Below are 16,565 nucleotides of genomic sequence, written 5' to 3' on the forward strand. Positions count from 1 at the left end.
TCCTTTGAGTTCTACTGCATGAAAGGCATTCAGGAGAGCTGACAAGCTGCATGGCCCACAATAAAGAAAAGTAGGCTATCTTTACCATAAATTTCAGGCACCACTGAGATAACAAGGACCCACTGAGCAGGGCAAAGAGCACATTAGTAGGTCGGAAGTTTCATTTTCCTGTTCAAGTATAGGAGCTCTGTTGTTACTGCTTGCTGCTGGTTTGCAAGGTCTCTTTTATAGACAGTTTAACAGTAAATGTGAACAGCTTTTATTTGCTACAGTTGCTACTAAAAGGATTTTCATTAAAAGGTTTTTTTCTTGTAAAAAGAAAAATCACTTAGGTACTATTTCTCAGAGCACATTGATCCAACAAAGCACAGGTCCTAAATAGACCCAGAGCTGCAGAATCCTAACACAACTTTTCAGAACATAAGCCTCTAATATCTGAGCACAAAATCACCTTCAGTGATATGTCTTCCTTACAGTATTTACACCTAAAATCACAGTCTGACACCCACTGTCGCCAGAAGAAAAATTCTAATATTAACACCAACACAAGGCTCCAAGGTCTCTTTAAGGTGCAAATTATCAACAGAGAATGAGACTAACATGTAAATACATGCAACCACTAAAGAAATTGATAGAGCAATCAGTAATTACTGACCACAAGCTAATTTCTTTCAATACCACCCATTTAACCAGTTTTCAAGGAGATTTAGTGACACACTGAGAAGAGTTAATTGTGAGAATTTTTTCACCTTGAAGGGCCTAGGAAGCCAGCAGACAATAACAGCATCAAACCATTAATAAAGTGATATTCAAAAGCACTGAGCCCAGTTGTTTTCAATCTTAGCTTGCAGAAGTAACCAAGACATTATCAGGCCCATACAAAGTTCCCAGCAAAGTATCTATCATATAAAACATCTCTCCATTCAAAGCAGTGCAACTTTACTGATTTAGGTGCTTGAATCTACTCCACAAAGCAAATACCTAACCAGATACCTACTCCACCCCAATATGGCATTTTTAAAAGCAAAATTGGGTCATTCAATATTCAAACCTTTGTGTTCTGAGCACACATCTGTGCCTTAAACTGTCTTTGTGCCAAACCAACCAGGTTTAAACCCTACCAGTATGCTGTCATTTCTCTTACACAAAGATTTTCAGTGCTATATTCTGAGCACCGAGTTGGCAGAGTGGACTGTAAGCCAGGCCTGCAAGTACCATTATCAAAAAAACCATACATTATGATACAAAGAAGTTTTTCAGAGGAAGAGTGTCTTTCAAGCCAGTTGTCTTTTACCCACACTTCAAGTTTAGGAACCCAGCAGCACCAACAGTGTGGGTACAAAATGTATTAAGCACTTAATCAACAACATCAGCTCAGTGGATTCAGAAGTCTGGCTGAACTAGAAGGGAATCATATGTGGAAATCCTCACAAAAACCTGCACTTAAAGTACTCCTGCTGGTGCACGACACAGCAGGGGGAAGTTGCACAGCTTAGAAGTGCTGCCTTTCAGGTAAGTACTTCCAAGGTCTCTTTTGCTTAACTCTAGAGACTTTTAAAGAGAAATTAAGGATTCTAGGACTCTTAAAAAGGTGTAGCAGGAGTTAATCATTATGTACTATCCAACACAACCTCCTTTCATAAAATGATACCATTAGCCATAGCTTTAGCTATTGCTAACCCTCTAATAGCTGCTGGGATTTGTCATGAGTAGTGCAATGCTTTTTATTTTGGACAGAGCTTTAGGACGCTTTGGGGACCTCAAAAACTAGACAACCAAGCCCACCAGTGCCTCATGTAGTGCTCACCTGTAAACTAGAAAGGGAAAATGCTGAGCCTGGCAGCCCTGGCTGGTAGCTGTGATACCTGCACGCCTCCTTACAGCTTCCCTGCCCTCAATGCCGCTTTCCATGGGGAAGTTCACTTTGCTCTCCTGCCCAGCACACAGGTAACACTGGCACCTGTGCTGTTTGCACCTAGACGAACAAACTCACCATGTGGGAGCTGACATTTTTTCAGAGGCTTCTGAGCAAGTCCTGGGAATGTGCCAGAATTCACCCATGTTTCATGGTAAGGCACAATTAATATAGGCAGGACAGACACTGTCTTGTGTCATTTGCTCTGCCAGACTATCCTGGAGCTGGAGTTAAATAACTGATTTGCCAAGAAGTAATCTCAGTCCCCATACTTCTCACAAAAACAAGGCAATTATGGAATTCTCTTGATAGAAGCTTGATCAGATGATTACATTCAGGGAGGCAATCTTCAAGGATTTTCTCTGTGATAGGTTGGAAAAGAAGTTGTTTCAACCTTTTCCCTTGCCAGCATGAACTTTTAATAACAGTAAATCAAATTTCCCTCAGACCTCTAAGTATGTGAACTGCCAACAATGGTCTCAAAATGTTCAGTTCCTCAGCCAGTATTCTTAAAAAGAGGAGCTGCTTTCCCAGCTTATCATTCCTAACCTATTCTCCACTGCCAGAACTGCCCTGGGAGAACCAGGTTTACTTTGTCTTTATTTTCATCAGCTGCAGCTCCAAGCTCTCTTTAGCTGCTCTGTTAGGCTTGCACAGCCACAGACAGCAATGTCTTCTTTCTTCACGAGCAGCCTGTGCTCCTTGCCTGCTCAGGGATTTGACCACTGGTCTGCAGCCAGCTATGACTCTTAACAAGGCAAAGAGGGTTTAGATTTATAGTCTGCTACATACCAGCAGTTGTGAGCAGATTCTGTATCAAATACCTCATTAAAAGCCAACAATACAACGACACACCCAGCAGATTTGTCCCATGTTTAGATCCAGCCAGGCAGACTAACCCCAAGTATGTAATCCCCCAAGTGTGGGATTAGGGTCGCTACCAATGTGTAAACTACTGCCTTCTAAATTCAGAGACTTTACTCTACCATACTATCTTTCCCCAGAAGACTTGTAAAACTTTGGACATCAAATACAGTTTTAGCATCAGAAGCAAAAGTGCTGTAAAAGTCACTTGTGTCAGAGTAAAGTGACATTGCAATACAAAGTCAATAAAATACTTGCTAGTATGTTTTTACACTTCTCTCTTTTTTTTTTCCCCAGAAGCTCCCTGACTCCACACAGAAAACAACATGACAGTCAGATCAGACACATACACAACATTCATAATAAAGGCACCTGGAACGGTGTTGTAAGTGACCTTCTCAGGTACTTCGCGGATCTGATTTTGCTCATGATTTTGTACTTGCTCTAGTCCCTCAAAGGTGTTTTTTCCACTGTGTTTTCCTTTGTGGTTTTGCACAGCTGCACCACATGGAACAGATACTGTGACCTGCATCTGTGCTCTGCCAGATATGAGACAAGAGGCGCCACAATTCTATTAAACTGATCTTTTATCTACAAGTTTCCAAACACATGGTGCTAGAAGATTGCATTTAAATTCAGCACTTAATTCCCTTAAGTCAGTGATTAAATTCTTTAAGGTGTGAATGAGGTGTTAACTCCATTGCTGAATTGTTCCCTATGACAGAAATATATTTTTTGAAGTAATTGAATTTCATAATGGGCTAATACTTGGGGAGTAAAAACTCAGTTAACCTGAAATATGTACAAATTACTAGATTTCAAAGCAGCTGTACCTAAAAGCAAGCATGACATACAAAGTAAAAGCAAAGTATATTGTCAAGGTATTTTACTGAATAAAAGCTGTAAATTATAGATTAAGAAACTACCTTAAGACTCCACAGAAACAAGTATGCAACCAAAAAGTGAACCCATATCTTCAGGACACAGATTTGTTTTCAAGCTGACAAATAATTAAAATTGAAGAATAATTATTTTCTTTGTTTCAAGTATTTGTTTTAAAGCAGGCACGATTCAGGCTGACTTCAAAGCCCAAATTGATTTCCCCCCCCCTCTTTGGATGATTACTCTTATTAATATTTCCCCATTGCTTTTGTTGGATTTGTTCTAGGATGGACTGAATTCATCCCTGAAAAACAAGTTTAATTATTTTGTGCCCACTTTAACCAAACTGAAAAATCATATAATAAGTTTAATGTAAGATAGTCACACTTCACATGCCTTTACTGGGTCACTACGCATGCAGAAAAAGCACCGTGCTCTGAGGAGACACTGCAGGCAGGTAAGCTGATCTAGCCACAGAGGGAGAGAGGAGGCTGGCGTCTCAAACAAAAATCAGTAAGAACCTCACAGGGCTAAGAAGAATTTCACTCATGCTTTAAAACCCACACCACACAAGAGCATGGTTAAACCTCACAGTTCCAAGGGTTCAAGCCTTACACCCATCTATCTTTCACTAAATTTAAGCTCACACAAGGCTCAATACAAGTTTTGAAAGAAAGGCCATCCTGTGGCATGTCTTGATGTTGAGCATAAAACTCTCCTATTAAAATTTCTGAATATTAAAAAGAAAAAAATAATTTACTTTCCACCTTCCAGATGTTTATATTCAGCTACATAGCCTGGTTTACACTCTTTATTTCTAATCTATCTGTACAAGCACAGCTTTCTTGCAGTTCCTGCATAAGAATTTCTGAATAAAGAAAGAAGTTGAAAGTGATGTTTTCAGATCATGAAAATATTCAAATTCACATCCAGCTACATTTTTTAAAACAGACCTGTAGCTGTACCAATGCAAATCACTTCTGAACCCATTCGGTCTATTATCATATTCATACAAGTTATTTGTTTTATAGACTTGAAATCCCTCTGTGGTGGATTTTATTATTTGTTCATTGTTACATTAGCACTGTTCTGCCCTTGGAAATACCCATGGCATTAACTGCTGAATCTTTTTCTGTGTTATCTATTTCAACAAGAAAACACATTGTTTTTCTGTACCTCTTGAATAACAATAATATGGATACAGGAAAAAGGATGTAAACAAAACAAGGTGAAGGGGAGAAGGAAAAACTGAACACTTAGAATAAGAGCTCAGGTAAATGACTGAACTTCATGGTTTTAATAAGCATGTAATGGAAGTCAGAATTCAGATTTAGATCTAGATTCTGAATGAGCTTCAACTAGCAATAAAAGGGTGTTGTGTTCTGCCATGAAATTTACCTCTCCCATAATTTAAACCAAGATAACATTTCAGTGGTTTTGTAGTGAGTAACTGATAGAGAATAAGCACATAGATCACCTTGATGAAGACACATGACTTTAGTAGTCAGCAGTAACAAGTTTTGAGGCACAATGAATTCTATTGTTTTCATGTAAATAGGGGGAAATTTTAGAAATTCGCTACAAGCTCACAAACAAGAGATGGTTTTTAAAACTTTTGATCAGTTCCTTATCATGATAAAGACTGTTGCAATAAAGGGCTGTTAATCTGAAAGCATCAAGTAAAGGTCCCTTAAGACAGTATTCAATGGCAAACCTGTCTCCATTTTTAAAATTTAGTAAAGATGCTAATAATTACAGAGAAAAAAAAAGATTTAGCTATTTTTCTACAATCTTCTCTCTAAAAATCTACTAGAAATCTTTACATCATGCAGACTGATTTAAACACTTCAAAAAGCATTTTCTAGAAACCTTAAAACATGCAAAAAGATTACTGAATTAGCTAACTACATGGATTTTTTTTTCATGTAGAGTTTTATTTTTTAACCATTACAAAATCCAGCATTAAAGAAAAGATGTCATTCATTTCAGAGCTTCCTGGTACCTACTCTCAACAACACAGATTCCTCTAATTCTAATTTAAAGCACAGAAACAGTCGCCTCTATTAAATTCATGTTGTTAATCAAAAGACAAATTTGACTCCACAAAATTTCATGGACACCCTAAACAGAAGGCAGATCAATTCACCTCTTTGAACTGTGAAAGGAAGAGATTATGGGGGAAAATCCAATCCTCTCAAGCTATCCTTTAGGGCAAATTCCAGTTAATTCCTGAGAGCAACACAGCAGCTGAGGCTGGAAGTCCACCCACACACACTCAAGAGGATCAGCAACTGCAGGTTGCTCAGGACTATCAGAGTAGAAAATCTATGAGAATCACTCCTCAGGATATAGGACCCCAAGTTTTTAGGGGGAAAAAGACCAAATAAACATCTGATTTAACTCTAGAGACTTTACAGAGGAAATTCTGTACTGGGTTGCTGCTTTTACTACCACTAAATTCTTCGACTTGCCTTGTTAGATATTATACAAAACCAACACAACATTTTTATTTAAAAGCACATTTCTCAGCAGCTGTTCACTCACACAGATTGTTACACAATATATTGATAAAATCCAGAGAGATTAGGTTTTCTTAATCATATAACATAATTCCATTTTTGAAGCACACCAGACCCCGTTAATCCTTATGTACCTCATGTTTTACACTGTGCAGAGGTCAAAGAGTCAGCTGTAACACCGTGTACTATTTTCCCACTTGGTGGAGCATACATGGAAAGGATAATGTTGATATTGCAAACTGAAGCACAATTAGATTAAAATCTCTCTAATTTATCACAGACAGGATTCTATCCAATTATTTTATCCCTGTTCCCATCTATCCAAGTGATGTTATATAGAATCAAATGACCAACTAAACACACTAAAACAAAACATTTAAGATGAAACTTGAAAAAAATTTGTGAAGCTGCTTACTGCTATTTGGTCACTATTCACATGCAGACCTCTGGCTGGGCAAGATTTAACTCCTGGAAATATAGCTCAGTATTTCCCAGGAAGCAATAGCAAACTGATTTATTTTAATAATCTGGTTCTACAAATCAATTAAAATGAAAAATTAGAAATCAATTCACATTTTAAAAGAAAAGCAACTAGACTATGCAAGCCAAAATACGGAATGAGAGACACAGACAAAATCAACTACATAAATACAAGCTACAATTGAAGGTCCACAGGCTTAGCTCAAAAGGGTCATGTGGCTATTTAATAGTCTCAAAGTGGCTTGAGAAGCAGCAAACCATACGTCAGGGGACATGAGTCACCAGAAGAGTAATTGTCTGTTAAGAGTAATAATTATTGAGACGTTATATCCATGACTTCTCCAATACAGATTAAATGAGATAGATACTATGAACAAGAAATTGTACTTTCTGTAGCCTAAAATTCACTTACGTACTTTGCTGTTATACTAACCAAGACCGTATTGCCATGGTTTAATCTAACCTCAATCATAAATCTTCATCTTTGGCAGAATTTAAAACTGCAGATTAGACTTAATATGCATATCCTTAGCTAGGATACAAGATTTCTTTCAAGGACATTTTCCCAAACGAATCATCCTCAGAGAGAAGTTCTTTTCACTTATTGCACTAGCAAAGATACTTGGAATTTAAGAATACTGCCATTTAGAAGATTATTGTTAGATAACGGATTGAGATAGTGCTTATCACCATTCTAAGTAACATGGGTTGAGCTAATGAAATCTGTGCATGCACATTTTATGCCCTGCTGAACCAAATTTTAACAAATTTCATAACATGTTGAGTGGCTCTACCTTCTTATTTGCAGAGATGTTCTACATCCAGTTGAAGAACATATTTAAGTCTCTAGATTTCAGAGGAATGGCTGGGCTGAAAACTGCAAGTTTGGGGAACAGTCTGAATATTTTTCGTAATGTTCATCTCATTGATTCAGTTCAATTTGAAAACTGTACATCTATACATGGCTCCCATATGAAAATCACAAAAGCTACACTGAATTCTTTTGCATCTCCTAACACAGTCCACACATCTATTTCAACAATTACAGGGTATATTTACAATAATCCAATTTTAAATACATGTTTTATGGCAACAAATTCCTTTCACAGTACAGGTCCCAAGTTACTGCTGTTACATAACACCTCGACAGGCTCCTCTGTGGTAGGGGTCTTGCTCCTGTTACTGTTTCTAGGGTAACCCACATTTTCCCAAGACCATACAGTGCAGCTACTGTCATGGGAGACCTCATGCCTGTACCTCAAACAGATGAACATTTAGTGTGCTAAAGACTAGCTCCAATTCACAATGGGATTTTTTTTGTTAAAAAAAAAATCTCAAAAACCTAAACAAAACAAAAAACGCCAACCTCTACAACCTGTAGGATTCATGTCAGAATTTCACAAGAAAATCAAGAACAATCCCTGTTGTATTTTTTCTTCTTCCTAGTTTCCTCAGCTTCTCCCACACAAAGAATGAATTTTTAAAAATTTAGAAAATAAAATAATAAATTAAAAAGCTAAAAGGTACATGTTTACCTTGGTTAGACATCTGGATGCTGCTCTTCACCAGGAGAGAAAGACATCAGTTTCAACATAAATAAATTAAGGTAAAAAATCAATTTATAAGCTTGGACTTATCTGTGCCTCACCTCAGTTAGTTGCTGTAAGCACAGTCAACACATACTTCAGAAGTCTGGTCCTAAATGGTTCATGGCCTGTTTAACAAGGAACAGCTCTTAGACAATACAGAAAAAAAGAAAAAAAAAAAACACCTACAAGTCAGAGATCATTTCGTTGTCAGCTCTTTGAAGCACCAAGCTGCATTAGCCACTACAGAAAATAAACCCATTTGATCTCCCAACAAACAAGATGAAACTGAGCTCAGCCAGAAGCACAAAGACTTCATAAGTCAATATCCAACCCAAATGCACTGCTTTGCAAGAACATGTTCAAGGCATGGTCACTTTAGACTGTTCAAGCTGAGCACATTTTGAGAAGTAAGTTTATCTCACAGCTAAGAGGAGCATGAAAAGCTAGCAAATTCCTCATAAAAGGATGGGGTTAAAAATTGAATATGCCCATGAAACAGCATTTCTAGGCAATAAAACAAAGGAGAAGTAGGCCACTTCCCCCATAAGCAGCAACAGATTTTATTAAAGACTTCAGTGTTCTCCAAAATGCTCCTGAAGATAAGGTGAGGTCACTCTGCATGAGAAGAGTTCAGAGAAAGGATCAGCAGCAGCTCAAAAAAGTAAATGAAGATGCTGAAAGCCCCTAGTCTGCTGCTGGCTCCTCTGCTCATTGTTCACCCAGGTTACACAGCCTGCAGGGCAGCAAATCCTCCAAACCAAATTAGAACATTTGCTTTGCACAATACCACAGGGGAAATGGAAAAAAAAAAAGAAGATGAAATGCAGCACCACTGATCTACTGAGAGCAAGGCAATGCCTGAGTGCTGCTGATGAAGTATAAGGAAGAGCCAAGGCAGGGAATTTTGCTCTGCTATTTCAAATAGCTGCTTATTAAACACAAATCTAATGTCTTTCAATAAATTGCTTTAGCTTTGTAGCAAAAGTTTGCTTTTTTTCCTGAGGTCTGGCTTTCCATGATAGCTGTTGAACTAAGATAGCCTTTATTAAAAGTGTTCTGCACCATTCTTTCATTTGTGACAAAACAGCAGCCATGAACACCTAGAAATCAGAAATGATTTCTGCAAGAATTAGGATCCTATATGATGAGTTCTTTGGCTTATCATCCAAATGCAGTGTGCTAACATGTATGTGTATACCATTCTTACATTTAAAACTATAGCCAAGGCTAGACATAGTTAGGAGACAAAAAAGAACAGATCTGTTGGTAATTATTTAGCAGAGGCTTAGTTACTATGGTGATGAGTTTCCTATAAGTACCATAGTCAGAGACAGCACCAAACATTTTTGACATTATATTTTTCCATTATATTTAGACATCTTTGTCCTGCCTTAATGCTTTTATAACTGACCAAAGGATAAAATGCACTTAAAAAGACAGATTTGACAGGTGCAAAGTGCTGAGTAGAAAAGGGTTGCAAAGAAAAAACATTAGAATAATCAAAAATATTTTAACAAGTGAATATTAAGCAAACACTACTGAATTAAGCACCAACACTGATCTAGTTATTAGAAGTAAATATCAACTGAAATGAAGGCTAGGCAAGAGAGAGTAGATTTTAATATTGACTAAAATGAGCACTCATACCCTTTACAATAGCATGCTCTAGATTTTATTACCAATACTTATTATGACATAGGTGAAATTGTGGTTTTAAGTTCAAGACCAATAGGCAGGCCTGCATTGAAGGGGTTTGGACTAGATTAGTGCTCAAAATCTCTAGAGGTCAGGGAAATTTGCAATTTTATTTGCAATTGGTGGTTTGAAAGACAAATGTGACACCATGGGAAGATATTTCCAGCTGGCCCAAAGGTGGCAGCATCAGCTCTGAACAGTTCTCCTGTCAGTCCTACCCAGTTTGCCATTTCAAAGTCAACAAAGTGCTCTGAGATGGGTTTTCCTAAAGTTTTGTGTGGGATAGAGATATCTGACTGCCAATTATGGAGGTAAACTCCTTTCCTAAAACAAAGCAAGCTAGAGCCTGAGAAGTAAAGCTTCTCACCTACCCACCTATCATCCAACATTTCATGCTGTTACTTCCTTGTACAACTTCATCTTCAGAAGTTCTTAACCTTGGTATTCAAATTCAGACATGGCCAGATAAGCCTGGGGGGGATGGGGGGGGGGTGGTTCTTTGTTTTTTAATGGTATTGCCTTCATCACTTGCAAACTTCCTTTCTGCATAGGATGACAATGGATAGGACTGCCTGTCAAGCTAGAAGTGCATTAATTGAGATAAACAAAAACTCAACAGAATACTTTGTCCACTAGACCATACAGCAGCTGTATTTTATGAGGCAATTAGCTGCTCTTTACTCATATTTCCTAGAAAAAGAAATGAAATAATGAGAAGCAGGGAGAGCTGTTTGCAGAGAGCACAGAGGTCCCGAGCAGCCTGAGCCGCGGCTGCCGTGGCTGGGCCGGCAGGATCCGGCCCCACGTTCTAATATTAGAATGGATTATACTCGCTGCACTGACACTCTGCTCTACTCAGCTCATTGAGACAGACACTTGGCATCAGGAGCAACATACTAGCTCAAGCATGTGCACATCACCATAACAAACTGGCATATGGCTATTTTCAGAAAATCTGCGTTTGGCACACAAGGTGAAGGTTTCTGGATTCTGCCATGTGACCTTTCTGACACTGGAAGGAGGGAACTTTGTCCTAGTCCTCCTACTTCGGACTGACTGTAACCACCTGGGAACAGCTAAAGGTTGCAAATACTGCAACAAATGAGGCTGATTCCCTCCCACTTTCCCTCAGTATTCTGCTAAATTCAAAAGCCATGTGTAAAAAATACAGTGTCCTGTTCTTGCTGCCTGCAATGAGCTGTTCCATGCCCCCTCCTTAGAAAGGTGAAGAACCCTTACATATATATTTTTCTAAACAAAGTTGAATAATTATTTATTGCTGCAAATTGTTCACCTGTGTACATTTTGATACCCTTTTAATGTGAGATCATTCTGTTACAATGTAAAAGGAAAAAACTACACATAAAGAAAACAAAACCAAAAATAAGGCAGAGGCCACAGCAACTGTTTTTGCATTCTCTTGCTTCTCCCAGCTGTGTGGGGTGGAAGGCTCCAAATGCAACTGACTCATTTAACATCACCTACTTACAACCTCTGTCCTCTGAAGCTTATTTACCTAAATCCTCAATGACAACATGGTGTTACTGTTACTGACCAATATCATCACTGCAGTTTTACTGAAGTTTCTCAAATGTCAGCCTGCTGATAAGCTACTAATTAATGTTCTTTGCAGATCATTTTAGAAAAGCCAAGCACTCAGCCAATCCAGCTTAGCTCCTATTAGAGCTGGCTTTTCCATGCAAGCTTGACATTGGCTGGTATTGGAACCTTTAAACCATTTCTGGCTGCTTGGTACATGGAGGACTGTATTTGCCAGGACTCATTTCACCGTTAATTAGAGAACGATATCTTTTTCTGCATATTGATGTATCTCAGAGCAGGAAAGGAAGATTTTAAATCCAAGCTATGAAAACATCCAACACGACAAAGGCGCTGGGAGCACTATACTTCCTCTTTCCCCAAACCAGTCACACTGGGTTTGATGCTAGCAAAGGAGCAATTTTAGCTGGAATTTATTCTCTTCTCATGCTGAAAAGGCAAAACAGATCCTCTCACTGAAGGGGGGCTTCTCAGGTTAGCAGCCAGCTCAGTGAGCTCTACTACTGAGCTCTGGAATTGGGACCATCCAGACATGAACCTGAAGTGAGGGAGAGTGGAGCAGCTCATCTTTTTCTCATCTAATTAAGTACAGGAAGCATAGCTCCCAGGAGAAGGGCCAGCAATAACAGGGAGCACAGCTTGGTGAAAGCATTATTGAGCCGCCAGCTCAGGAAATGGCTATGATTTGGAAGCCAGTCTTACTCAGCTGGACCAAGCTGCCTCCACGACACAGACCAACGTGTATTCCAGAAAAATAAATGCATGAGCTGGTTTAATACCAAGATATAATTTTTCTTTTATCATCAATTATCATCATTTTTTCATTTTGTAATAAGCAACAAATTTTTCCTGATACTCTATGTCCAGGTTATTTGGCTTGTCCCATTCTTTGCATTTCAAAACAATTCTCAACGCTCTACTGGTTACTGGTCACAGAAAACGCTATCATCCCTTCTAAAACCATACCCTCAGTGTACCCTGGCATTTTTTAAACTAATTTCCTTACTTATTAAATGCCTCTCTACCAACTCTTCTAAAGTATTTCCTAATCACTGGTTGTCATTTGTCATTCCTACAACACAAAAATGACACCCTTATATAAAACAGTCTTTTGCCTGTCTCAGAAATCTGAAAGAACTTTGCCCAAGATTTATCCTTTTATTTGATGCACTGAAACAGAATTATTTCAACTTTTTTTGTCAGTTGAAAGGTTATTTTGCAGAAGTTACATCAGATCATGTAATTGCAATCTAATTACATTGCTCTTATCAGTCTTAAAGAAAGTTCTACTGATTCAACTTTATCAAAAAACACAACAAAACAAGGGGAAAAAAAAACACCAAAAAAGCACAGAATTTTTCTCAGGTTACATAGAAGTACCTTGCAGTTCAAAAAAAATGAAGAGAAAAACATTCCACAGTGACCAGCCAGGTCTTGGCTGCTACAAGATTGCCAGGCAATGCTGACACTGGGGCTTGGGAACTGCCCTGGCTCTGCCATTGTTGGTTGGCTGCACTATCAGCACAGATCAATTTCAGGGATCTCTAACACTCTCACTTCCAGAAGAATGCTAATTATTAGCAGTAAGTGAGGGACAGAACAGCACAGATAAGGAAAGAAACCCAGACAATATAAGAGAAAAATATGGAAAGCACCACTGCAGGAAATGCATGGCTGGAGAAATTAAAGCACAGAGGGTACAAGAATGAACAAGTATCTGGCCCAGATTTTTGAAACAGAATTCAAATTGCAAAAGGTGCTATGCTTACCCCTGGAAGACATCCCTGCTTCCCTAGTGCTGACAAAGCCTACTACATTTATTTAATCTCATTTCCACATCCATCTAATAGAAAATTATATGAGCACAATATTGGCTCCCACAGGAGCCAAAAGAAAAAGTTGTTCTAATTTTTTGTACTATTGTCATTTTGTCTTTAATTTGCCGTTTATATTCTTCTTTATTGATGTTGCCAAGGAGTAATGAGAAAAAGACAAAAGTGCTCACCTGATGGATTTGAAATCACTGAAGCAGCTGTCACAAAATACTGAAATGGCTTTCTTTGCTTTCACTCGGTTTACAACTAACATAATGCAACAAGACTGCACAGGACAACCAGTGGCGTTTAAAACAGCAGCACAGCTTAAAACAGCAATACAGACACCCAAAGATTTTACACTCTGGTTTTGATTGGTATTGTTAATGACATTAGACTTTGTACAGGCTTTAAAAAGATTTCTTCCAATCACAACTCATGCTGTACTCACTTCTCTTCCTGCAATATTTCTTAATATTGAAATGGAAAATTTGAACTGGCTTTTAAAGTGATTTATTGTGAAGAAACAAGCACAGCTGAGTAACCATAAGATTAACTACATGAATATAAGACAGATTCAGCTTAGCTCTCTCTTTTCACATTTTACTTAGACGAACTGTCATTAAAACAATGTAAAAGAGGCAAATAGTATAGTTAAAGTATTCAACAAAACCTGAAGAGATGACAGATCTTCATCAACATGTAAGGGCAATATGGAGTCTCCTGATGAACTTAATAACCTCCTAAGCATACAACTGATATCAAATATTTTAGCTCTACATTGTGCATTTCTAAGTGTTTTCTAAACAATCTACATTGCAATCAACAATAAAATCACAGCAAGTAAAGCTGCTGCATCCTGTGCAATACAGACACCCCACATACACAAATCACTATTGCTACCATAAAATAAATGCATGATTTATTTCACATATATATTAGAGCTAAGTAAGCTGCAGGAAGACACTGAAGCCCACTCAGCTTTGTCTTCCTGTTTCATCCCCAGCAGACCTTCAGTGCCCCAAACACCAAGTACCTACAGCAAGAATTAAAAATTCTGGCCAATCCTGAAGAATAACTCCATCTCACAGCCACGTGCCCCTCCCTGCTCACCCCAGCAAACCGCAGCTGGCAGGGAGGGAGCCACAGGAGAAAGGCTGAGCATGGGGCAAGAGGTTCCCATCACAGACATGTTCCTCTGGAGCAGCTGGGTTTACTGTCCATGCCCTGCATCCATACAGAAGGTATAAATTCCCATGTTCCTGTGCACACATGCAGGCAAGTCTGTTTTCCTGTCAAATCATTTTTTAAATTGTGCACTCGCTAAGCAAACCTGTGTAAACAATCAAATCCCCAAGTGCCAGAAGAGGAAACACCACCCATGTACCAAATGGAGGGAACTGGGATCCTGCCTGGAATAAGCCCAAACCTCCTTCTTCCTTTTCTATATTTATAACGGGTGCTATGTGTAAGAAAAGGAATTAACAATCTGTCAACTTGCTTCTACGCCTTTTGATGCTCAAGGAGCTGCAAACAAAACTCAAGCAACCACTGCCCATTGATTGTGTCAACCCTTTAATTTTCTTGCTCTTCCCCACCATGAATGAGATGGTCATGTACCAGCTCTTATTTATGCTAGGGCAAACCACAAAGTCAGCATCAGGAACTTTCCTGGCACAGCTGCTCTCATGTTAGCTAGCTGCCAGCTATAGAAAAAAAGTAAATTGACAGGGAACTGCTAAGCCACATTCACATGAACAGATTCATGTTCTGCATGTCAAACTGTCCTAGAATGTCAAAATGTCCCGTCTTCCAGCTTTATAATGTATGGGATGCAGTGACTATTGGCCACAATACAATTCAGCACATGGCAAAGGAAGCTGGCCGTGGTCAGACTGTGCAATTCACTGACACTGTGCCTCCACTAATTTCAAATAGTGCAGACCATGTTCCATACTGCCCCAGTAATTTCACACATGATGTTTCCAAATCTGTCAAATGACAACTAGAACAAAAATGGCAAATATCTGACAAGTGTAAGTACTGACATGGACAAAGATAACAGACTAAAATTTCAACTACCAAGCTGCTAAACATGTGTCTTTGTAAGCAGTGTAATTCACAAGAGAAAGTCAGCCACTAACCAACTCACCAGAACCACAAAATTCATTCAGAAAACTTTCCATAGACTAGCAATGAGTTTTATTGCTTTTTTATCTATTCAAATTGTAAGTGATATACAGAACGAGGAAATGCATTCAAGACAGTCACCAATGATAAGTCTATGGTACACTAAAACCCAATTTCATTTGATTTACTGTATGAAGAACCAAACAGATACACACATCTAAAACCACATGCACATCTAGCCATGTATAAAGAGGATTTTTAATATATATGTGTACACACACCTATAAAACAAATATTTGGAGATATATTTAATGAACACAAAAAGCAAGTTCACTAAGGTCAGCTGGTTCTTCTGGAGGGACAAAGTGGCTGCCTGTATAAACTTTTTACTTTGTTGTCTCTCCACTCAGAGCGTTTGGTGTTCCAGAAAACCTTCCATAGACTAGCAATGAGTTTTTATTACTTTTTGGATCTATTCAAATTGTAAGCAACATACAGTGTATAGTCAAAGACTTGAAGTAAGGACAAATGGAAAGGGCATCCTTAAAGCAGGTCATTTCTGCTTCTAGTGTTTGCTTCAGTCCAAAAAGTTAAAATGTTAATTTACCCATTATTTTGAAATCTCTGACATGGTGATAATTTGAGCTTGTGTGTAGTCACAAAGGGCAAAAGTTACTTTCTTGATTTTAGTACAGTCAAAATATACCAGAGGTCTTTTGAGCAAACAACCAATACTGCACAATTTTTTAGGCTAATTTTCACTTTTCTACAATAAATCCAGTTATTTATGTTCTGCTACCATGTCCTTCATCAGTTCACAAAAACTCCTTCATGCCTCATATTCCAGAACTGAAAAGTTTGTTCAGCCTCAATTGTACTTTATATTTTATCACTTTTCATCAAGAACCTTTCCTAAAAGAGAAAAGTCTCCTTCCTCCCACAGAATAATTATGAGGCAGTAGCTGAAAACCTGGCTGTAATGGACAAATGAGAAATAAACACACTTTACCTGTTTTCTTTTTTGTTGTTTCAGAAATTACATGGTCTAGCTTAACCCTGCAAGGCAGGTCTGCATTTGCATCATTTGTAATCCCTGAGATAATGTTATGGTCTCTGG

The 16,565-nt window shown here is 38.3% G+C and overlaps 1 protein-coding gene across 21 annotated transcripts in view; it reads right to left on the reverse strand.

Annotated features, from left to right (window-relative positions):
* Nucleotides 1-16,565, reverse strand: part of GRID1 (glutamate ionotropic receptor delta type subunit 1) — a 539,628-nt gene that overhangs the window by 329,279 nt on the left and 193,784 nt on the right. The window contains exon 2 of one of the 21 annotated variants that reach the window (XM_064430096.1): nt 8,309-8,374. The exons of the other annotated variants lie outside the window; for them this stretch is intronic. The gene's annotated coding sequence lies outside the window, so the exon portion shown is untranslated. The remainder of the gene's footprint in view (nt 1-8,308; nt 8,375-16,565) is intronic. 21 annotated transcript variants of the gene reach the window in all.

This window comes from Passer domesticus, chromosome 8 (assembly GCF_036417665.1).
Source record: "Passer domesticus isolate bPasDom1 chromosome 8, bPasDom1.hap1, whole genome shotgun sequence".
In the NCBI taxonomy this organism is placed as follows: domain Eukaryota; kingdom Metazoa; phylum Chordata; class Aves; order Passeriformes; family Passeridae; genus Passer; species Passer domesticus.